This window comes from Scyliorhinus torazame, chromosome 3 (assembly GCF_047496885.1).
Source record: "Scyliorhinus torazame isolate Kashiwa2021f chromosome 3, sScyTor2.1, whole genome shotgun sequence".
Lineage (NCBI taxonomy): Eukaryota > Metazoa > Chordata > Chondrichthyes > Carcharhiniformes > Scyliorhinidae > Scyliorhinus > Scyliorhinus torazame.
The window spans coordinates 249447407-249471628 of NC_092709.1; the positions used below are offsets into that span (position 1 = coordinate 249447407).

At 47.4% G+C, this 24222-nt stretch overlaps 1 protein-coding gene across 2 annotated transcripts in view; it reads right to left on the reverse strand.

The window, feature by feature from the left end:
* LOC140409045 (NAD(P) transhydrogenase, mitochondrial-like) overlaps window positions 1-16802 on the reverse strand; it is a 343808-nt gene extending 327006 nt beyond the window's left edge. For both annotated transcript variants that reach the window (XM_072497085.1, XM_072497084.1), the window contains exon 1: window positions 16753-16802. The gene's annotated coding sequence lies outside the window, so the exon portion shown is untranslated. The remainder of the gene's footprint in view (window positions 1-16752) is intronic.
* Between the last annotated feature and the right edge of the window lie 7420 nt (window positions 16803-24222).

The following is a 24222-nucleotide window of genomic DNA, read 5'->3' on the forward strand; positions in this document are numbered from 1 at the left end:
CAGCGTGAGAGGAGAGACAGCCTGGAGAGTGAAAACAGCGAGAGAGGAGAGACAGCCGGGAGAGTGAAAACAGCGCGAGAGGAGAGACAGCCGGGGGAGTGAAAACAGCGCGAGAGGAGAGACAGCCGGGAGAGTGAAAACAGCGCGAGAGGAGAGACAGCCGGGAGAGTGAAAACAGCGCGAGAGGAGAGACAGCCGGGGGAGTGAAAACAGCGCGAGAGGAGAGACAGCCGGGAGAGTGAAAACAGCACGAGAGGAGAGACAGCCGGGAGAGTGAAAACAGCGCGAGAGGAGAGACAGCCGGGAGAGTGAAAACAGCACGAGAGGAGGGACAGCCGGGACAGTGAAAACAGCGCGAGAGGAGAGAAAGCCGGGAGAGTGAAAACAGCGCGAGAGGAGAGACAGCCGGGACATTGAAAACAGCGCGAGAGGAGAGACAGCCGGGAGAGTGAAAACAGCGTGAGAGGAGAGACAGCCGGGACATTGAAAACAGCGCGAGAGGAGAGACAGCCGGGACACTGAAAACAGCGTGAGAGGAGAGACAGCCGGGAGAGTGAAAACAGCACGAGAGGAGAGACAGCCGGGAGAGTGAAAACAGCGTGAGAGGAGAGACAGCCGGGAGAGTGAAAACAGCGCGAGAGGAGAGACAGCCGGGAGAGTGAAAACAGCGCGAGAGGAGAGACAGCCGGGAGAGTGAAAACAGCGCGAGAGGAGAGACAGCCGGGAGAATGAAAACAGCGCGAGAGGAGAGACAGCCGGGAGAGTGAAAACAGCGCGAGAGGAGAGACAGCCGGAACAGTGAAAACAGCGCGAGAGGAGAGACAGCCGGGTGAGTGAAAACAGCGCGAGAGGAGAGACAGCCGGGACAGTGAAAACAGCGTGAGAGGAGAAACAGCCGGGAGAGTGAAAACAGCGTGAGAGGAGAGACAGCCGGCACATTGAAAACAGCGCGAGAGGAGAGACAGCCGGGACAGTGAAAACAGCGCGAGAGGAGAGACAGCCGGGAGAGTGAAAACAGCGTGAGAGGAGAGACAGCCGGGAGAGTGAAAACAGCACGAGAGGAGAGACAGCCGGGAGAGTGAAAACAGCATGAGAGGAGAGAAAGCCGGGAGAGTGAAAACAGCGCGAGAGGAGAGACAGCCGGGAGAGTGAAAACAGCACGAGAGGAGAGACAGCCGGGAGAGTGAAAACAGCACGAGAGGAGAGAAAGCCGGGAGAGTGAAAACAGCGCGAGAGGAGAGACAGCCGGGATAGTGAAAACAGCGCGAGAGGAGAGAAAGCAGGGTGAGTGATAACAGCGCGAGAGAGACAGCCGGGAGAGTGAAAACAGTGCGAGAGGAGAGACAGCCGGGAGAGTGAAAACAGCGCGAGAGGAGAGACAGCCAGGACACTGAAAACAGCGCGAGAGGAGAGACAGTCGGGAGAGTGAAAACAGCGCGAGAGGAGAGACAGCCGGGACAATGAAAACAGCGCGGGAGGAGAGACAGCCAGGACAGTGAAAACAACGCGAGAGAGACAGCCAGGAGCGTGACAACAGCGCGAGAGGAGAGACAGCCGGGCCATTGAAAACAGCGCGAGAGGAGAGACAGCCGGGACACTGAAAACAGCACGAGAGGAGAGACAGCTGGGAGAGTGAAAACAGCACGAGAGGAGAGACAGCTGGGAGAGTGAAAACAGCACGAGAGGAGAGACAGCCGGGAGAGTGAAAACAGCGCGAGAGGAGAGACAGCCGGGAGAGTGAAAACAGCGCGAGAGGAGAGACAGCCGGGACATTGAAAACAGCGCGAGAGGTGAGACAGTCGGGAGAGTGAAAACAGCGCGTTAGGAGAGACAGTCGGGAGAGTGAAAACAGCGTGAGAGGAGAGATAGCCGGGAGAGTGAAAACAGAGCGAGCAGAGAGACAGCCGGGACATTGAAAACAGCGCGAGAGGAGAGACAGCCGGGAGAGTGAAAACAGCGCGAGAGGAGAGACAGCCGGGACAGTGAAAACAGCGCGAGAGGAGAGACAGCCAGGAGAGTGAAAACAGCGCGAGAGGAGAGACAGCCAGGAGAGTGAAAACAGCGCGAGAGGAGAGACAGCCGGGGGAGTGAAAACAGCGCGAGAGGAGAGACAGCTGGGAGAGTGAAAACAGCGCGAGAGGAGAGACAGCCAGGGGAGTGAAAACAGCGCGAGAGGAGAGACAGCCAGGGGAGTGAAAACAGCGCGAGAGGAGTGACAGCCGGGAGACGCAGTGATTGCTGGTTAAGTGGTTATGTGTTTTATTTTTACCTGTATTTAAGTTGTCCCCCACCCTTCCACCTCCTCTAACCTACTGAAGTAATATGGGCTGAAGTTAGAAATAGGAAAGGAGCGGTCACGTTGTCAGGAATTTTCACTCTCCCGGCTTTCTCTCCTCCCGTGCTGTTTAACTTTCCAAATATTGATTGGAACCTCTATAGGTCGAACAGTTCGGATGGGGCAGTTTTTGTACAGTGTGTGCAGGAGGGTTTCCTGACACAAAATGTGGATAGGCCGACACGAGGTGGGGCCATATTGGATTTGGTATTGGGTAATGAACCGGGCCAAGTGTTAGATTTGTTTGTGGGAGAACACTTTGGAGATACTGACCACAATTTGGTGTCTTTCACTATTGCAATGGAGAGGGATAGGGCCATACGGCAGGGCAAGGTTTATAATTGGGGGAGGGGTAATTATGATGCGATTAGGCAAGAATTAGGGAGCATAAAATGGTGTCAGGAATTTTCTATAGTTCCCAAATAGTAATAGAGATGTGGAGGAAGAAATTGCAAAACAGATTATGGATAGGTGTGGAGGTCTCAGGGTAGTTGTCATGGGTGACTTTAACTTTCCAAATATTGATTGGAACCATTTGTGCCCGTCAGGGAAAGGCACAAATCAAAAGTGGAGCTTGTTCAAGGAACAAATACTGCGTGTCCTTGATAGGTATGTCCCTGTCAGGCAGAGAGGAAATGGCCGTGTGAGGTGTAGCCACCTGGGTTGGCCACTTCCCGACTTAAAATGGAGAACCGCAAAGAATGCAGGGAAATTCAGCCAAGCCAGGAAAAACTATCAAGTACAAAGTCTCCTGTGTATTAGAACTTGCAGAAACCCAGACAGCACTGAAACTCACAGCCAGTTGCATACTAATGAGCGATCCCCGGGAACAATTGAAACATTTAAGGTGAATAAGGCCAAGCCAGACTCCTCGGCGCCAGCAGGAGCCAAGACAAAGGAAGGCCAACGGACACTCAGGGACCGCCCAGCGATCAGGGAACGGCTCCAGTATTGGAGAAATCGATCCAAGTTATCGGAACGTAGTCCAATCACTTGGAACCAGATACGGGGTCCGCCCCGAAAAGCGCGAAGCCCCTGGGGACTATAAAGTGGAGTCCCCAAGTTCAATTCGGTCTTCTTGGCAGGGTCACTCAGCAGCACGAAACAATCCTTGATAGTGACCCGCCTAGCTGCCGCAACAACAAAGTAAGCCTCCAGTCAATGCACGCTACGAGATAGGCGCTCCTAGCTACCAGTCCATACCAGCTTTTGAATCCTGCAGACTCAGAATTAAACGAAAGGTCATTTGTTCCCCTGGTGGGCAAGTTCCGAAGCTAAGTATAGGCCTTTTAGTGATAGAGATAGTCTAGTAAGTAGAGTTTTATGCATGAGTAGTGATTGACTGTGTATAATAAATGTGTTTTGATTTGAATCTTACTAATTGGTGTGTCGAGTTATTGATCAGTACTTGAACTTGAACCTCGTGGCGGTATCATAAAGATGCCTGATGACTCTAGAGCAAAGGTTATAGAAACAGAGCAAATTAAGTAAAGACACAACGAGCAACGAATTAAGAGCCAACCAAAGTTAGCAACATTTATGGCGACATCCTGACGGGACCCGATTTAGAAGTGGCCTAACCACTCCGGGAGAACACAAAATTTGAATTGAGAATTGGGAACAGAAAAACCACAAGTGTTCAAGCAGTTCTGATCAATCCTCATAATTCGGAAGCATGTTAATGCATGCGTAACTAACAGGGCTATGAAGTAAAACTGATAGATTTTTGTTGCGAATAATTGTCGGGAGTTTGTATTCCGGAAAATAGCGAACGCCGTACCCGTGTTTACAACACCGCCTTCGTACCCCTTGTTCCAAATTTTACAAGAGCATTCATATAGAGAAAATGGCAATGAAGGCAATGGAACGCCTTATGAACCCCCAGGAATTTGAGGTCGCAGTGACCAGCAGCAGAGTAGAACAGTGTCCCGTTTGGGAAGAAGAGATCAGAAAATATCTCAAAGGGAAAGGATGGCCCCTTTGGAGTGAATTCTGTGATAATGAGGAAACAGGACCAGGGAGTATAGGTCATACTTGGTGGGAGAACCTGTTTGAGATCCATAAGAAAAGCTTAGGGAAAGCTCGCAAGCCGATGGCAATCGTGTCCTGTTTGGCACAATTGCGAGGCACAGAGGAGGTCGTTCGGATGCTCCGCAAAGAGATAGAAGAGAGACATCGAATGAGCAAGGTCGATGTTAGTGAGATCGAGAGTGAGAATATAGATTTGAGAAGGAAGTTGGCAGCAAAGGACGGAGAGGTGGATGATGCCAAGTGGGCACACCAGTCTTGTCTAGCGCAGTTGGGTCTGCGACACCCTTTGGGATAGGTCCGGCCGACCAGTCGTTCTAACGAAAATACGGGGTCATCCCATCGAATATCTCTGGGACACAGGAGGGTCCCGCACCACAATTAATTCCTCCACCATATTCCAAAAAGACACGTGGCCCACTACAGCCACAATCACCCTCAGCGGATTCACAGGCCACTCACAACAGGGACACATCACAGCCCCTGTACCCATTCAAATTGGCAACATTACGACAAAACACCCCAGAGTATTGGTCGATCTGGACCACACAGCAGAACACATTTTGGGCATTGATTTCATGAACTCCCACAACCTTTCATTTGACCCAGTAAATCAATGTGTCTGGAAAATGACAAAGTCAGCAAGAGCCCCCGCAACGCTCACAGTAGGTGAGTATACAAATAAGATTAGCGCAGTCAGCGAATTTTGGTTCGACCCGACCACGATTAGCGCAGATAAACAGGTTAGGGCAGTTCTTCAGAAAAACAGGACCACATTTGCAAGTCATAAACATGACTGCGGCAGAATGGCTGGTTCGGTTCAAATAATAGGACCTGACCCTAGGCCCCAGAAGCAATATGGATTTCCCCAAGAGGCAGAGGGAGAAATCTCAAAGGTTGACAGCTTATTAGAACAAGCCGTACTTAGATCGGTAGCCTCTACTAATAATGCCCCGATTTGACCAGTGAGAAAGCCCAATGGATCATGGCGACTGACCATCGATTACCGGGAACTCAACAAAGTCACCCCTGCAGCAGCCCCCACGGTAGCCACAAGTCCCGAGACCATACTCATACAGGGACTCAACTCACAATATTTTACAGTTTTGGACATCAGTAACGGATTCTGGTCCATTCCATTGGCAAAGGCGTGCCAGTATGAATTTGCCTGCACTTTTAAAGGTCAGCAGTACACGTGGACATGCCTTCCACAAGGATTCCACAACTCCCCCTCCATTTTCCACCGACAGCTAGCAAATGGTTTATCAAACTTTTCTCGCCCCGAATGTCTGGTCCAGTATGTAGACGACCTATTACTGCAGACAGACACCAAGGCAGAGCACATCGAGCTTCTGGCCGAATTCCTGGAACTCCTACAGCAGATTGGATGCAAAGTGAACCCCAAAAAGGCCCAACTTTTGAAAGACAAAGTGGTATATTTGGGAACGATTATCACGCATGGTAAACGCGAGATCGAGCATAAAAGAATTGACTTGATTGTCAAATTGTCCCTTCCCCAGAATGTTTCAGCCCTCCGGTCGTTTTTAGGACTGGTTGGCTACTGCTGAAACAATATTGACGGTTTCGCCACCAAGGCAGCACCCCTCTCAAAACTCCTAAAGAAAGGAGCCCCTTGGGAATGGCTTCCGCAGCACACGGATGCTGTAGATGTTTTAAAGCGCGCACTCATTGCAGCCCCCGCACTACAGGTTCCAGACCCGCTTTCCCCCATGCTATAGAGATAAGCTAGCACAGATCGCACCCTTTCGGCCGTGCTCCTCCAGGAACGGCACGAACAGCTAAGACCCGTGGCTTACACCTCCAGAGTTTTCGATCCTGTGGAGCAGGGATTTTCGGCCTGTGAAAGGCACCTGCTCGCAGTTTTCTGGGCAGTTCAATACTTTTCATACATCACCGGATTAAACCCCATCCTGACGGAACACACCCCCACCTAACTTTTACTAGACGGACGACTTAAGGATGGTACAGTAAGCCAGATTAGAGCAGCCAGATGGAAGCTTCTTTTGCAGGGACGGGACATCACTGTAAAAAGGACCAAGACCCACACTTTCCTAGCCGACAACCTTCAGTACCCAGGCACCCACCACGAATGTGAAATCATCTCACCACACCACAACACAGGCCCCTTTATCGCAAAAACACCCCCCAGAAAGATAGGTAATTCACCCCAGAGTCCCTAGCACACAGACACGTGGGCACCTTTGAGAATATATGTGGATGGTTCTTCCACTGTATTAGACAGGAAGTGCATTACAGGATGCGGCATCTATGTTGAGGACGTGCAGGCACGCGCCCCAGAAGAAATCTCGTTAAAACTACCAGGACACTTAGGCGCGCAGGCGGCAGAACTAGCAGCCATTGCGTACATTATAGATCACCCAGATTCCTTCCCCAATCCAGCAGACATATACTCGGACAGCCTCTATGTTTGTAACAGCCTCACAGAATTCCTACCCCTGTGGAAAGCAAGAGGATTTGTTTCCGCGGACGGAAAACCCCTCCCTTCAGCCCCATTGCTCCGGCACATTTTGGACAAAGCACAGCACAGGATTTTTGGCATTATTAAAGTCCGAAGTCACCACCGTTCCTCCCCACCTGGAAATGTAAAAGCCCACACACTGGCTAAAGCAGGTTCCAGACATGGACATTTTTGGACATCCCCCGAAAGCGCCCCAGTGAATGCAGTTCAGGTCTCACAGGCTAATATCGAGGATTTAGTGCAGGCCCAGAAGCAAGATAATAATCTCAGGGAGATTTTAAAAGGAAGCTTTCCAGCCCCATACGATAGGTTTCAAAATGCACTGACCACACATGACGGTGTGGTCCTAAAAGACATCCTTTATGTGGTTCCTGAACAGGACAGGAATCAGCTTATTTGTTTGTTCCATGATAGTCATGGGCATCAGGGAATTGACCCCACTACAGCCCACCTCAGGCAGCTCTGTTGGTGGCCAAATTAAAAGGAAGACGTCACGCACTATGTTGAAAATTGCCTTATCTGTGCCCAAAACCATCCGGACAGATATGCAAAGAAAGCTCAGCTTAGCCACACCCACCCCGTTAATGGCCCCTGGACTAACCTCCAGATTGATTTTATAGGACCATTGCCCCCTTGCAGGAATGGTCACAAGTATGTGTTAGTTGTTATAGGCACGTTTACAAAATGGGTAGAAGCATTCCCATCTAGGACAAACACGGCAAAGACTACAGCGAAGATTTTAACCCACCACATCTTTACGAGATGGGGACTCCCCCGTAGCATTGAATCCAACTAAGGTTCCCATTTTACGGGACGTGTCATGAAGAACGCCTTCACGATATTTGGCATTACCCAAAAATTCCACATCACATACCACCCCCAGTCTAGTGGTATCGTGGAGCGAATGAATTGGACCCTAAAAGCAACCCTCAGGAAAATGGTTCAACAAAACAGCACCACTTGGGATTCAGTCCTCCCTGTTGCACTAATGTTTTTGCGCAACACTGTTTCAACATCCACAGGATACACCCCACACACTCTCATGACCGGATGCCCCATGAAAGGCACAGAAAGGCACAGGACTTGACTTGACCAGCCCCGAAGTGACGTCCCTCACACACGAGAACGCAGTCAAACAATTAGTGGAAAATGTAAAAACGGCTCAGCTAGCAGCCGCAGCAAAAGTAGGCATCAGGAAGAAACAGAGCAAGGCCTGTTTCGACAAGACAGTGCACGCGACTGAGTTTGAAGTAGGACAGCTGGTCATGCTCTCCATTTACAACCCCAGCACGTTCCTGTCACCCAAGTATTCGGGTCCGTATTCCGTTGCGGACAAAGTAAGCCCCTCCGTGTATAAAATTAAGTACCCCAACGGGAAGACCGCGTGGTTCCATATTAACCAGCTCAAGGCATATGGCTCGCAGTCTAACCACACACACCACGTCATGCTCGACGCAGCAGTCCACGCCCCGCCTACAGCCAACGTATCCCCACCCTCCCCCAACACGTCCACCCCATCCACGGACTCGACCTCAACTCCACCCCTGAACTCTAGACTCCGCCCCGGAACGCCCACAGACAGCAGTAGCAGCGACAGCGACACAGGCAATAGCCACAGCACGCCTCCCTACTATCCCCATGCAACAGGACCCACACCCAGCGAATCTGAACACGATTCGAGTGATCCCTTCCTGATCACATTCCTCAACAAACCTCACCAAAGAGCACCGCCCTACGATGACGACTCCGTCCCCACAGAATTAGACACAACTTTTTGGCACCGTGACAATTCATACAGGCTCGTCCGAAACGACGAGATGGACCCAAAGACACACCATGCAGCTTTATCAACCCTCACCCATTCCAGAGTATGGCATCCGGGAGAAGAGGATGACTTTAAGTCTGACTCCCAAAACGAGAACCCCTTTGCGACCCTGTTCGCAACTGAGAACTGAGGTGTCCAGATGATGTTTTAAAAGGAATCGCTTGGGGGAAACGGTGTCCTTTCTGATGGAACCTGCACGATATTCATTGCATGTTTGTTTGTTTATGTTTGCCTCATGTTCTTTGTTTCAGTTTAAACTGCTTCCACGGCCACCCGCCATATTTTTCGGCAGAAACCTGTGAAAACTTGCCAGCGCGCTTATCGGCAGAAACAGCTAAGAGCTTGCCAGACCCCGTTCATAACTGCTCTTCTGGTTCGACGGTAGAACCTTTACAGCAACCCCCCCACGATGACTACATTTTTGCCTGTTCTTGCCGGTTGCTCAGGCAGTGGAGAAATGGCACTGATCCCCGCCCTGCCTGAGGACCCCCCCTCTGGTCAACTACGCTCGGGTAGAGCACATACGGCATTGATCACCGTCCTACCCGGGGATTCCATCCAAATTCTACCCGCCACGGCCCATATGCACCCCATTTTTGGCTCATTATGTTCAAAATTCTTTTGTTTGGTTTTGGCAACCTATGGTTGCTTCTCTTTGCTATTTACATCCTCAAACACTAGGATGGTAAATCACACAGGCTGCGAGACGGCTCGCAGTACGGCAGTATTTTCTCAGATGTCTAGTCCAAATTTTTGGTTAAAAAAAAAATGAGGGAGTCACACATGGTGACCAATTATAAAGGGAAATTGGCACTAAGACAGACATGCTAACATTCAAGATATTACACAAGATAGTAACAGATATTATGCTTGTGTCCATAGAACTCCGGAACCTCAGGAACTCCAGAGGAAGAAAAAGAAGAGAAAAAAAGAGAACAATGAAGACGGCATACGTGTTTTTCGTCATCATGATCATTTGTATTCAGTTACGCGGGAATGCGAACCCCCTGACCCCAAACCCCCCGGCCGTCAATGATTCACTTCCCCATAGCACCCAGAGCCCAGTGACAAGTAACAACACACCATCATGGTGTGATACGTTTATAACATGGTACTCCCTTTCATACGTAATTAATCCTTTTTAGTATTGGCAATATTCTGCAGCATCGTGCAGACTATCCGCATGAGGAAATGGCGAAGGAGAGCCTAACGCTCTCGCACCCCGGTATACAGGATGACATCCCCTATTTTCGGTTTTCACCAGGCCCCTGAACCCCTTGATCTACAACAAAGGACATTCGTTCGGCGTCATTTTGTGAATAAAGACAACTGAGAGAATGTAAACCTCTGTGCTTGACTGCCAAGCCAGAGAAACTTGTGTTGCTGCAATTTGTACATTTAAAGTGTTGTAGATTATTTTTGATTGTTTGAGTGAGGATAGTTTATTGAGGATAGTTAGAGGTACCTTTTTTTTATGTTGTAATGCATGTCCCTGTTGTGACATAGTGCCACTTAGAATTGTAAGTTAAAAATTTTCATACATAGTTATGGTCAGTGTAGTGGCCATGGAAAGAGTGCTCGCTGGGTCAGGAAGTGAAGACAACGCAGTTATGTGATCCTTCACGCTTCGTGTTAGGGATCACAAGGAGGGTGTGTAGCCACCTGGGTTGGCCACTTCCCGACTTAAAATGGAGATCCGCAAAGAATGCAGGGAAATTCAGCCAGCCAGGAAAAACTAGCAAGTGCAAAGTCTCCCATGTATTAGAACTTGCAGAAACCCAGACAGCACTGAAACTCACAGCCATCTGCATACTAATGAGCGATCCCCGGGAACAATTAAAACATTTAAGGTGAATAAGGCCAAGCCAGACTCCTCGGCGCCAGCAGGAACCAAGACAAAGGAAGGCCAACGGACACTCAGGGACCGCCCAGCGATCAGGGAACGGCTCCAGTATTGGAGAAATTGATCCAAGTGATCGGAACGTAGTCCAATCACTTGGAACCAGATACGGGGTCCACCCCGAACGGCGCGAAGCCACTGGGGACTGTAAAGTGGAGTCCCCAAGTTCAATTCGGTCTTCTTGGCAGGGTCACTCAGCAGCGCGAAACAACCCTTGATAGTGACCTGCCAAGCTGCCGCAACAGCCAGGTAAGTCTCCAGTCAACGCACGCTACGAGATAGGCATTCCTAGCTACCAGTCCATACCAGCTTTTGAATCCTGCAGACTCAGAATCGAACGAAAGGCCATTTTTTCCCCTGACCTGGTGGGCAAGTTCCGAAGCTAAGTATAGGCCTTTTAGTGATAGAGATAGTCTAGTAAGTAGAGTTTTATGCATGAGCAGTGATTGACTGTTTATAATAAATGTGTTTTGATTTGAATCTTACTAATTGGTGTGTTGAGTTATTGATCAGTACTTGAACTTGAACCACGTGGCGGTATCATAAAGATACCTGGCGACTCTAGAGCAAAGGTTATAGAAACAGAGCAAATTAAGTAAAGACACAACGAGCAACGAATTAAGAGCCAACCAAAGTTAGCAACAGAGGGAACCATGGTTCACAAAAGAGGTTAAATGTCTTGTCAAGAGGAAAAAGGAAGCGTATGTAAGGATGAGAAAACAAGGTTCAATTGGGTCACTTGAGGGTTACAAGGTAGCAAGGAATGAGCTAAAAAAAAGGGTTGAGGAGAGCTAGGAGGGGGCATGAGAAGTCCTTGGCGGGTTGGATCAAGGAAAACCCCAAGGCTTTTTACTCTTATGTGAGAAATAATAGAATGACCAGGGTGAGATTAGGGCCGCTCAAGGACAGTCGTGGGAACTTGTGCATGGAGTCAAAAGAGATAGGAGAGGCGTTGAATGAATACCTTTCTCCAGTGTTCACCGAGGAGGGGCTATGTTCTTGAGGATGAAAGTGTGATACCGGTGGGTAAGCTGGAGGTGGTAGATGTTCTGAGGGAAGATGTATTAGCAATTTTGAAAAACCTGAGGGTTGACAAGTCCCCTGGGCCAGATGGGATATATCCTAGGAGTCTTTGGGAGGCAAGGGATGAGATTGCAGAACCTTTGGCTTTGATCTTTGGGTCCTCACTGTCCACGGGGATAGTGCCAGAGAACTGGAGAGTGGCGAATGTTGTTCCTCTGTTCAAGAAGGGGAATAGGAATGACCCTAGTAATTATAGGCCGGTTAGTCTTACTTCGGTGGTCGGTAAGTTAATGGAAAGGGTCCTGAGGGATAGGATTGATGACCATTTCGAAAGATGCAGCTTAATCCGGGATAGTCAACACGGATTCATGAAGGGTAAGTCTTGCCTCACAAATTTGATTGAATTCTTTGAGGAGGTAACTAAGGGTGTGGATGAAGGTAGAGCAGTTGATGTCGTATACATGGATTTCAGTAAGGCGTTTGATAAGGTTCCCCATGGTCGGCTCATGAAGAAAGTAAGGAGGTGTGGGATAGAGGGAAATTTGGCCAATCGGATAAGTAACTCGCTATCACATAGAAGACAGAGGGTAGTGGTGGATGGAACATTTTCAGACTGGAAACCAGTTACCAGCGGTGTACCACAGGGATCAGTGCTGGGTCCTCTGCTATTTGTGATTTTTATAAATGACTTGGAGGAGGGGGCTGAAGGGTAGGTCAGTAAATTTGCTGATAACACCAAGATTGGTGAAGTAGTGCATGAGGTGGAGGGCTGTTGTAGGCTGCAAAGAGACATTGATAGGATGCAGAGCTGGGCCGAAAAATGGCAGACGGGAGTTTAACCCTGATAAGTGCGAGGTGATTCATTTTGGTAGGACAAATTTGAATGCGGATTACAGGGTCAACGGCAAGGTTCTGAGGAATGTGGAGGAACAGAGAGATCTTGGGGTTCATGTCCACAGACCTCTGAAGGTTGCCACTCAAGTGGATAGAGCCGTGAAGAAGGCCTATAGTGTGTTAGCGTTTATTAACAGGGGGCTTGAGTTTAAGAGCCGTGGGGTTATGCTGCAACTGTACAGGACCCTGGTGAGGCCACAATTGGAGTATTGTGTGCAGTTCTGGTCACCTCATTATAGGAAGGATGTGGAAGCATTGGAAAAGGTGCAAAGGAGATTTACCAGGATGCTGCCTGGATTGGAGGTTAGGTCTTATGAGGAAAGGTTGAGAGAGCTAGGGCTTTTCTCATTGGAGCGAAGGAGGATGAGAGGCGACTTAATAGAGGTGTATAAGATGATGAAGGGGATCGATAGAGTGGCCGTTCAGAGACTATTTCCTTGGGTGGATATAGCTGTTACAAGGGGGCATAACTATAAGGTTCGGGGAGGGAGATATAGGAGGGATGTCCGAGGTAGGTTCTTTACTCAGAGAGAGGTTATAGTGTGGAATGGACTGCCTGCTGTGATAGTGGAGTCGGGACACTTTAGGAACTTTCAAGCGGTTATTGGATAGGCACATGGAGCACACCAGAATGACAGGGAGTGGGATAGCTTGATCTTGGTTTCGGACAAAGCTCCGCACAACATCGAGGGCCGGAGGGCCAGTTCTGTGCTGTACTGTTCTATGTTCTAGAAGCAGCGAGAGCTAACAGTAAGGGGACAGGCACGCCCTAACCCTAACGTGACACCACTGTTTAAAAAAAGAGGTCGGCAGAAAGCGGGTAATTATAGGCCAGTAAGCTTAACTTCGGTTGTAGGGAAAATGCTGGAATCTATCATTAAGGAGGAAACAGCAGGGCACCTGGAGGGAAATTGTCCCATTGGGCAGACGCAGCATTGGTTCATAAAGGGTAGGTCATGTCGGACTAATTTGGTAGAATTTTTTGAGGACGTTACCAGTGCAGTAGATAACGGGGAGCCAATGGATGTGGTATATCTGGATTTCCAGAAAGCTTTTGACAAGGTGCCACACAAAAGGTTGCTGCATAAACTAAAGATCCATGGCATTGAGGGTAACGTGGTAGCATGGGTAGAGGATTGGTTAACTAACAGAAAGCAGAGAGTGGGGATAAATGGGTGTTTCTCTGGTTGGCAACCTGTAACTAGTGGGGTCCCTCAAGGATCAGTGTTTGGCCTGCAGTTGTTCACAATTTACACAGATGATTTGGAGTTGGGGACCAAGTGCAACGTGTCAAAGTTTGCAGACGACACTAAGATGAGTGGTAAAGCAAAATGTGCAGAGGATACCGGAAGTCTGCAGAAGGATTTGGATAGGTTAGGTGAATGGGCTAGGGTCTGGCAGATGGAATTCAATGTTGCCAAGTGTGAGGCTATCCATTTTTGGGAGGAATAACAGCAGAATGGATTATTATTTAAACGGTAAGATGTTAAAACATGCTGCTGTGCAGAGGGACCTGGGTGTGCTGGTGCACTAGTCGCAAAAAGTTGGTGTGCAGGTGCAACAGGTGATTAAGAAGGCTAATCGAGTTTTGTCTTTCATTGCTAGAGGGATGGAGTTCAAGACTAGGGCGGTTATGCTGCAATTGTATAAGGTGTTGGTGAGGCCACATCTGGAGTATTGTGTTCAGTTTTGGTCTCCTTACCTGAGAAAGGACATATTGGCACTGGAGGGAGTGCAGAGGAGATTCACTAGGTTGATCCCAGAGTTGAGGGGATTAGGTTATGACGAGAGGTTGAGTAGACTGGGACTGTACTCATTGGAGTTTAGAAGGATGCGGGGGGATCTTATTGAAACATATAAAATTATGAAGGGAATAGATAGGATAGATGCGGGCAGGTTGTTTCCACTGGTCGGGGAAAGCAGAACTAGGGGGCATAGCCTCAAAATAAGGAGAAGTAGATTTAGGACCGAGTTTAGGAGGAATTTCTTCACCCAAAGGGTTGTGAATCTCTGGAATTCCTTGCCCAGTGAAGCAGTTGAGGCTCCTTCTTTAAATGTTTTTAAGAAAAAGATAGATACCTTTCTAAAGAATAAAGGGATTAAGGGTTATGGTGTACGTGCCGGAGAGTGGAGCTGAGTCCACAAAGATCAGCCATGATCTTATTAAATGGCGGAGCAGGCTCGAGGGGCCAGATAGCCTACTCCTGTTCCTAGTTCTTATGTTCTTATGTTCTAACATCCCACTTCCACCTCATCTCACAACCTCTCTTGATTTACAAGCTGCAGATGGTTTAAATGTACACCTCTTACTTTGGTCACCTTCCTGCACCATAACCTTAGACCTGTGCCTTTCTCCTTTCAGATTCCCAAGAGGTCCAACCTCGACAGGCAGCGGAGAAACAGCAAGAAGACAAGGGTGATGAAGATACAACACCATCATTTGATTTCCCACTCACACGCCAGCAGCTCAGTTACTGACACTGTGTGTACCGGAGGATAGATTAGGATTCGCAGAAGCTGGGACATCAGCTCGAGAGGGATGGCCAGAGCATGAGCAGTGGTGCCAGCTTCTTGTTGGCCAAGGTCACTCACAGGTTCTACTGCAGAGACTCAGCTAAATACTTTAATAGGGCATAGCACCAAAGAAGAGGTGGGTATGCACAATTAAATACTCGGTGCTTTGGCAGGCCTACCCAGAAAGCCTGCGCCCAATGTGAAGAAGCAAGGAAGAATCCATGACCAAGTTGTAACATGGCATCACACAGCACTTGCAGCACATCCTCTCAGCAAGGTAGTGATGGCCAACTCGGCACATTTGTGGAGACAACCCCAAGAAGCCGCGTACAGCATCTGGTGGCCATTTCCCAGCTTCAATTCCAGTACAATTCCAGCCACCCAATGTCTGAGTGCTGCAGTGAAAGTTCAGACTGATGTTATGCAAGGACAGACTGCTGCCACCATGACTGGATTTCATTGTGCAAAGTAACTTGCACATTGTGCAAAGGGGCTTGCAGGGTCTCACAGTATATCTGACAATCTGTCCTCCAACACATTACTAGGTTTGCTGAGGCACTACCCCAGGAAGTTTGCCCCATGAAGCATGAACCAAATATCCTTTCTCAGCATGACACCATTCATCCACCCACTCCACCAGCTATTGCGGTTTGCTGTCAGTCAGGCAGACCAGGCTGCTGCCACCTAGGTTAAAATGGTGCAAAGTGATCCAACCTTCTAGTACCAGAGCTATTCCAGAACATCCTGCAAAGCCCATCTACTGTCTCCCCGCTGAATGTCAGCAGCCTTCCACTAGGAGCACTGGGGCAGACAAAGGAACATGATGGACAAACAGTCAGGGGTTGCAAAAGTTTGTTTACAATATTGAATAATTTCACTGATGAATTTGGTTTGGAATTTTATTTCCCGGTGGGTTTTATTTTTTAAATTGTGGTCAAGAGGACGCTGTGATGATTAGCAACAGGCAAGATTTGAGCGTGTCAATGAATGGGAATTTAGGGTTGCGGTTACTCAGATGACTTATTCATAGACCGCCAGCCAGAAAGATGATTTCCTCCCTTCCTCCCCTCTGCTGTGCAATTGTGGCACTCTAATGTCCCACCCCTTGGAACTCTGCCCAGATCCCGCAGATTGGGAGGGGTCATTTCAACTAAACTGGCTTCAGGTGCGGTCAATGACGGAAGCGTCGGTTTCTCCTTAAAAACATTGAACCTAAATTACCTGGGACATATTGCGATTTTAAAAAGTCTCCTTTATACAAAAACAGTACCACGGCTCGTTGCTGTATTAAATGTAGCTGTATTTAGCGTTTACAAGAACTAGATGACGATATTGCTGATTTTCAGCTTACACACTTTTGCATATATTTAGTTATTGTCAATAACTGCAGAGTAAATGCAAATATGAGACCAGAATCTCACCACCCGGTTCCTTGTTCTTGCTGTGCAGTTTCAACTATCTTTGCAAGCCATAGGCGGCTACCAAAATCATACATTCAAGCACCAACTCGATCTGCTTTAAAGCTAAATTAGAATAAATGGGGGGGGGGGGGGGGGGGAGAGTTGCTATTGTATTAAATCTGGACGTGGGCCATGGGGATGTATCTTAGGGTGATCTGATCGCCAGCAATGTGTTTTCCAGGCTGAATTACAACAAATGATACAACATGGTAAAGAGTCCAACAAATCATTAATGTAAAAAAAAACTTGGCGTCCCTGCCAAGTTACACTGACCTTTGGAAGCCGGGCAGATAGCTCACGTTCTCAGATTGTCACTCAACTTTTATGACAGGAAGAGACATTACTCATGGGAAGCAGGTCAATTTGCCATGTGATATCCAAGTACAAGGGTTTATCCCGCCCCTATCTAAAAACTAAAAGTTTAAACGTTTAAGCGACTATTTTTTGAGGAAAAACATCAGGAAACGGAGATGTCTCTGCAAATAATCATTTTAATATGCACATCAATGTTTATTTTAATTGCACGTTTTTTTTTCCAAGGGTGTTGTTTGCATGTGGTGCTGGATTGCTATGTGCTGGGAGAACGAGGCGGAGTCGAGTGAGAGCGGATCACCCGGGAGCTGTTGGATGACCTGCTAGTGAATTAGTGATAGCCGCCACACTTCAATCTGGGTACAGATCTTCCCTGTGACACGTTGGCTCAGATTTTGTGGCCGTAAGGACAGGGACAGTCACCATTTTCTGTCATTCTTCCTGTGACAGCAGCTTCTGGGGTTCACCGCAGCTCAGTTAAATAAATAAATTGGGTAGGTGTTGTCACCCACTCTGCCACCCCCCGGGGGCACTAGGCTGCGATGGAGCAAAAATCATTTTTAGTCTGTGTAAAGACCCTTGTAAAACACACAGCTTGTGCAGCTAAGTTTTAAACAATGTACCAAGTTAAGAATTACTGAACAACCCCACTGTCCCTGAAAAACAAATTTTATCTTTGTGGGAATTAAAATTTCTCCATTTCAATTAAATTTTTATTTGTTTTTAGCTGCTAAAAATCCTATGTATGTAAATTCCCCCAGAGCACCATAGGCAGCGCTCACCTTTTTGAGGGGGATCTGACTGGTAATTTAACCTGAAGGTCACTACACTGCAAGGTTGAGAAGGAATGAACCCACAGCCAGTACAGGAATTCAATCAACGCTGTTCCACATCACAAACCAGGTATCCAGCCAGCTGAGCTAACCAACCCCCTATCCCATGTATATATCTCAATCATTTATTTCACTCTAAAATTGTAATTAAAGTGAAAAGTGCATATTACTGGTTTGCTGTCTGTGGGAATACTTCACGGTGGTTGCTTACCCTGCTTGACAATGCAACTGTTGCTGGACACCTGGAGATCTCAGATTCAAACTGAATCTGAAAGGGAAAATTAATTCCAGGGGTTGCTAGAAAAGAGAGAACCGCCTTCTTTCAAGTCAGAGTGAGTCCCGTTACTTCACAGGTGATTGCAGGTCATAAAATACCCAATGCCTGATTCAATGTCTATTCACACCAGTGTCAGCCAATGATTTGGAGGTGGGATGTGACTTAAAGTCCATATACTCTGTAAACAGTAATGGCTTGTGCATCATGCTCAAGTGAAGGAGCACAAGGTGGCTGGAAATGTTTATTACAGAGCATGTTACAGGAGTGAGCAGGCACACGGGGATTGTGCTTTTTGTGGTATGCTTATTTTTATTCATTCGTGAGATGTGACGGTGCTGGCTGGGCCATCATTTTTATTGCCCATCCTAATTGCCATTCAGAAGATGGTGATGAGTTGCCTTCAGCCTGCTGCAGCCTGTGAAGTGTAGGTACACCCAGTGCTGTTAGATAGGGAGCTCCAGGATTTTGACTCAGCAACAGTGAAAGAATGGCGATATATTTCCAAGTCAGTATGGCAAGTGAATTGGAGGGAAACTTGGCGTTCCCATGCATCTGTTGCACATGTCCTTCTAGGTGGTAGAGATCATGGGTTTGGAAGGTACAATCAAACAAGCCTTGGTGAGTTGCAGCAGAGCATCTTTAATATGGTAACACACTGCTTCCTCTATGCATCTTTGGTGGAAGGAATGGATGGTGAAGATGGTGAATCGGGTGCCAATCAAGCAGGCTGCTTTGTCCAGGATGATAGAGCTTCTTGAATGTTGTTGGAGCTGCACTAATCCAGGCAAATGGAGAGTATTTCATCACACTTCTGACTTGTGCTTTATGGATGCTGGATAGGCTTTGGGGAGCCAGGAACTGACTCGGTCTCTGCAAATTCCCCAGGCTCTTACCTGGTCTTGTAGCCACAGTATTTATATGGCTGGTACAGCTGCTTGATTGCACTGTTGATGACCCCTTCCACCACTTTACTGAAGAATAAAGTGATAATTGGCTGAATTGGATTTGCCCTGCTTTTTGTGGACAGGAAGGAAATACCACTGCAATTTTCCACATTGCTTGGTGGACTCCAGTATTGTAGCTGTACTGGAACAACTCAGCTAAGGTAACTAGTTCTGGAGCATAGGTCTTCAGACCTCACACTGGAATGTTGCCAGGGCCAGCAACCTTTGCAATACCCAGTGCCTTCTGATGTTTCTTGATATCACATAAAATGAATTTAATTGGTTGAAGACGGACATCTGTGATGTTGGGAACCACAAGTGAAGGCCAGGATGGATCATCCACTTGGCCTTTCTGACTTAGGATTATTGCAAATGCTTCAGCTTTGTCTTTTACACTGATGTGTTGAGCTCCACCACCGTTGAGGATGGAGAGACCTCCGGGATACTCTTTTTGCTGTTAGTTGTTTAATTGTCCATCACCATTCTAAACAGGATGTTGCAGGACTGCAGCGCTTGGATCTGATCCATTGGCTGTTGGATTGCTTAGTTTTGTCTATGCTGCTTTCACTATTTGGCATGCAAGTGGAACGGTGTTGCGTGATGAAAGAGGTTATTATTTTTAATAATGTTAGTGTCTATTGTTATTGTAAAGCAGACTTGGTGTGAAAGTAATTTAATTAAAGTGAAGACATTGTAGGGTTTACGACATCAAAAGGAGTGTAGATGTTAACGGCATGCATTTAAAGTCGGTATGGACATCTGTAAGTATACAAGCAGTGGGTGGATATTTGCATAGGAAATAAGGGATTGGATATTTAGTTGTCAAATTTTAAAGGGGAGTAAAGAGGTTTACAACTTGGGAAAAGGTCATAAACAAACAAGGCAAGGTTATTAAATTTTATTTGACTGAAGTGGTGGCATTCGGGAAAACATGAAAAGTTTATAGATTTTGGGAAAGTTCAAAGAAGTGCTAAGGACAATGGAATCGAAGATGAAAGGCAAAAAAGAATATTTAAGAAGTGATATTGAGAGATTAATGAGGGGTGGCAATGTGAGACTTCTTGTGGTAAGCTTTGTGTTTAATAACAAGAACTGTTGGAAACAGCTCTGCCAGCCAAGCCAGAGAAATGCTAGTTTTTCAGAAAGCAGGGTTTTGTTTTGAAGTTTCTTGAACTTCCACAGCAGAGTGGAATAAAGTGAGAAATCCTGTGACATGCCTTTCAGACGTACAGCAACAGTTGGTTTGGCTTGTGGTAATAATAATGAATATTTATAGTCAAACATCACTAAGGGATTGTTGCCTGGATGGTGTTTACTTGCGGGTCTGATCAAGTCTTTTTGAAGGAATATTTTTCAGACTAATTTTAACTAATTTTAATATAAACGTAATCCAGTGTGCCGAAGTTTTCTTTTATCAATAAATGTTGCAATTTAATGTTTCAAATCTCAAGTGTTACTGGAATTTATGACTTCCGAATTCAGTAAACTTTTCTTCTTGTTGTCAGAAACAAAAGATACCTGGGCCAGGTTTCCTTTCAGGATTTGGTATGCGTAGCAATTAACATCGGTTGGATCATAACAAATTTGGGCATTCTTGCAAGATTATAATAAATTCCTTAATTGGCTTGATGTTTGTGAATGCAGCAACTACGAGTACAAGTAGAACACTGAACTCAGGAGGTTAGTGTTGAGGGTTATGGATTTATAAGATACAGGAACAGAATTGGGCCATTTGGCCCATCGAGTCTGCTCCACCATTCGATCATGGCTGATCTCATCCTGGCCTTAACTTGACCATCCTGCCAGTTCTTGAAAACCCTTCAACCCATTACCAATTATAAATCTGTCTAACTCAAATTTACTTACTGGCCCAGCATCCACCCGAGTCTGGGGCAGTGAATTCCACTGATTCACAACCCTTTCGGAGTAGTTACTCCTCACATCTGTTTTAAATTTGCTACCTCTTATCCCATGGCTATGACCTCTTGTTCTAGAATGCCCCACAAGGGGAAGGATCCACTCCATCCAATTTTAATCATCTTGTATATAACAATATAACAAAAATACAACAGCTGGTGAGTCAGTTTCAGCGGGAGCATTGCAGAAGTGGTTGCTGGGAGGTAAGTCTGTCCTTTAAAAGCACTTGTCTTTGCAGGGGCAGGCCAGTCGATTTCGGCGTGAGAACAGCTGGTGAGTCAGTTTCAGCGGGAGCATTGCGGAAGTGGCTGCTGGGAGGTAAGTCAACCTTTAAAAGCACTTGTCTTTGCAGGGGCAGGCCAGTCGATTTCGGCGTGAGAACAGCTGGTGAGTCAGTTTCAGCGGGAGCATTGCGGAAGTGGTTGCTGGGAGGTAAGTCTGTCCTTTAAAAGCACTTCTCTTTGCAGGGGCAGGCCAGTCGATTTCGGCAGGAGTGGAGCTGGCTGGTTAGTCAATTTCAGCAGGAGCTGAGAATTTTTCTTTTTTTTTTTTTAATTAGTTTTTTAGGCGGGAACAGGAAGTCGACCCGCGGACGTCTGGGAAGACCCTCACCAATAAATTCTGGTGGAGAGGAAACCCGAGACACTACACGTGTAGTGTCTCCCACCCGCCCTCCTCCTCTAACCTAATAATAAAACCCATTGGTGTGAGGTAAGTACCATATTTTATTATATTATTATTATTTTTTTATAAAAATTTAATTTAGTTGTTAGCCAGATCTTGGTAGAAAGTAAGAGGAATGGCAGGGAAGGGAGTGCAATGTTCCTCCTGCAGGATGTTTGAGGTGAGGGATGCAGTTAGTGTCCCTGCTGATTTTACCAGCAGGAAGTGCTGCCATCTCCAGCTCCTCCAAGACCGAGTTAGGGAACTGGAGCTGGAGTTGGAAGAACTTCGGATCATTCGGGAGGCAGAAGGGGTCATAGATAGCAGCTTCAGGGAATTAGTTACACCAAAGATTGGAGATAGGTGGGTAACTGTAAGAGGGACTGGGAAAAAGCAGTCAGTGCAGGGATCCCCTGCGGTCGTTCCCCTGAGAAACAAGTATACCGCTTTGGATACTTGTGGGGGGGGGGACTTACCAGGGGTAAGCCATGGGGTACAGGCCTCTGGCACGGAGTCTGTCCCTGTTGCTCAGAAGGGAAGGGGGGAGAAGAGCAGAGCATTAGTAATTGGGGACTCTATAGTCAGGGGCACAGATAGGAGATTTTGTGGGAGCGTGAGAGACTCACGTTTGGTATGTTGCCTCCCAGGTGCAAGGGTACGTGATGTCTCGGATCGTGTTTTCCGGGTCCTTAGGGGGGAGGGGGAGCAGCCCCAAGTCGTGGTCCACATTGGCACTAACGACATAGGTAGGAAAGGGGACAAGGATGTCAGGCAGGCTTTCAGGGAGCTAGGATGGAAGCTCAGAACTAGAACAAACAGAGTTGTTATCTCTGGGTTGTTGCCCGTGCCACGTGATAGTGAGATGAGGAATAGGGAGAGAGAGCATTTAAACACGTGGCTACAGGAATGGTGCAGGCGGGAGGGATTCAGATTTCTGGATAACTGGGGCTCTTTCTGGGGAAGGTGGGACCTCGACAGACAGGATGGTCTACATCTGAACCTGAGGGGCACAAATATCCTGGGGGGGAGATTTGTTAGTGCTCTTTGGGGGGGTTTAAACTAATGCAGCAGGGGCATGGGAACCTGGATTGTAGTTTTAGGGTAAGGGAGAATGAGAGTATAGAGGTCAGGAGCACAGATTTGACGTCGCAGGAGGGGGCCAGTGTTCAGGTAGGTGGTTTGAAGTGTGTCTACTTCAATGCCAGGAGTATACGAAACAAGGTAGGGGAACTGGCAGCATGGGTTGGTACCTGGGACTTCGATGTTGTGGCCATTTCGGAGACATGGATAGAGCAGGGACAGGAATGGATGTTGCAGGTTCCGGGGTTTAGGTGTTTTAGTAAGCTCAGAGAAGGAGGCAAAAGAGGGGGAGGTGTGGCGCTGCTAGTCAAGAGCAGTATTACGGTGGCGGAGAGGATGCTAGATGGGGACTCTCCTTCCGAGGTAGTATGGGCTGAAGTTAGAAACAGGAAAGGAGAGGTCACCCTGTTGGGAGTTTTTTTTATAGGCCTCCTAATAGTTCTAGGGATGTAGAGGAAAGGATGGCGAAGATGATTCTGGATATGAGCGAAAGTAACAGGGTAGTTATTATGGGAGACTTTAACTTTCCAAATATTGACTGGAAAAGATATAGTTCGAGTACAATAGATGGGTCATTTTTTGTACAGTGTGTGCAGGAGGGTTTCCTGAAACAATATGTTGACAGGCCAACAAGAGGCGAGGCCACGTTGGATTTGGTTTTGGGTAATGAACCAGGCCAGGTGTTGGATTTGGAGGTAGGAGAGCACTTTGGGGACAGTGACCATAATTCGGTGACGTTTACGTTAATGATGGAAAGGGATAAGTATACACCGCAGGGTAAGAGTTATAGCTGGGGGAAGGGCAATTATGATGCCATTAGACGTGACTTGGGGGGGATAAGGTGGAGAAGTAGGCTGCAAGTGTTGGGCACACTGGATAAGTGGGGCTTGTTCAAGGATCAGCTACTGCGTGTTCTTGATAAGTATGTACCGGTCAGACAGAGAGGAAGGCGTCGAGCGAGGGAACCGTGGTTTATCAAGGAAGTGGAATCTCTTGTTAAGAGGAAGAAGGAGGCCTATGTGAAGATGAAGTGTGAAGTTTCGGTTGGGGCGATGGATAGTTACAAGGTAGCGAGGAAGGATCTAAAGAGAGAGCTAAGACGAGCAAGGAGGGGACATGAGAAGTATTTGGCAGGAAGGATCAAGGAAAACCCAAAAGCTTTCTATAGGTATGTCAGGAATAAGCGAATGACTAGGGAAAGAGTAGGACCAGTCAAGGACAGGGATGGGAAATTGTGTGTGGAGTCTGAAGAGATAGGCGAGATACTAAATGAATATTTTTCGTCAGTATTCACTCAGGAAAAAGATAATGTTGTGGAGGAGAATGCTGAGCCGCAGGCTAATAGAATAGATGGCATTGAGGTACGTAGGGAAGAGGTGTTGGCAATTCTGGACAGGCTGAAAATAGATAAGTCCCCGGGACCTGATGGGATTTATCCTAGGATTCTCTGGGAGGCCAGGGAAGAGATTGCTGGACCTTTGGCTTTGATTTTTATGTCATCATTGGCTACAGGAATAGTGCCAGAGGACTGGAGGACAGCAAATGTGGTCCCTTTGTTCAAAAAGGGGAGCAGAGACAACCCCGGCAACTATAGACCGGTGAGCCTCACGTCTGTAGTGGGTAAAGTCTTGGAGGGGATTATAAGAGACAAGATTTATAATCATCTAGATAGGAATAATATGATCAGGGATAGTCAGCATGGCTTTGTGAAGGGTAG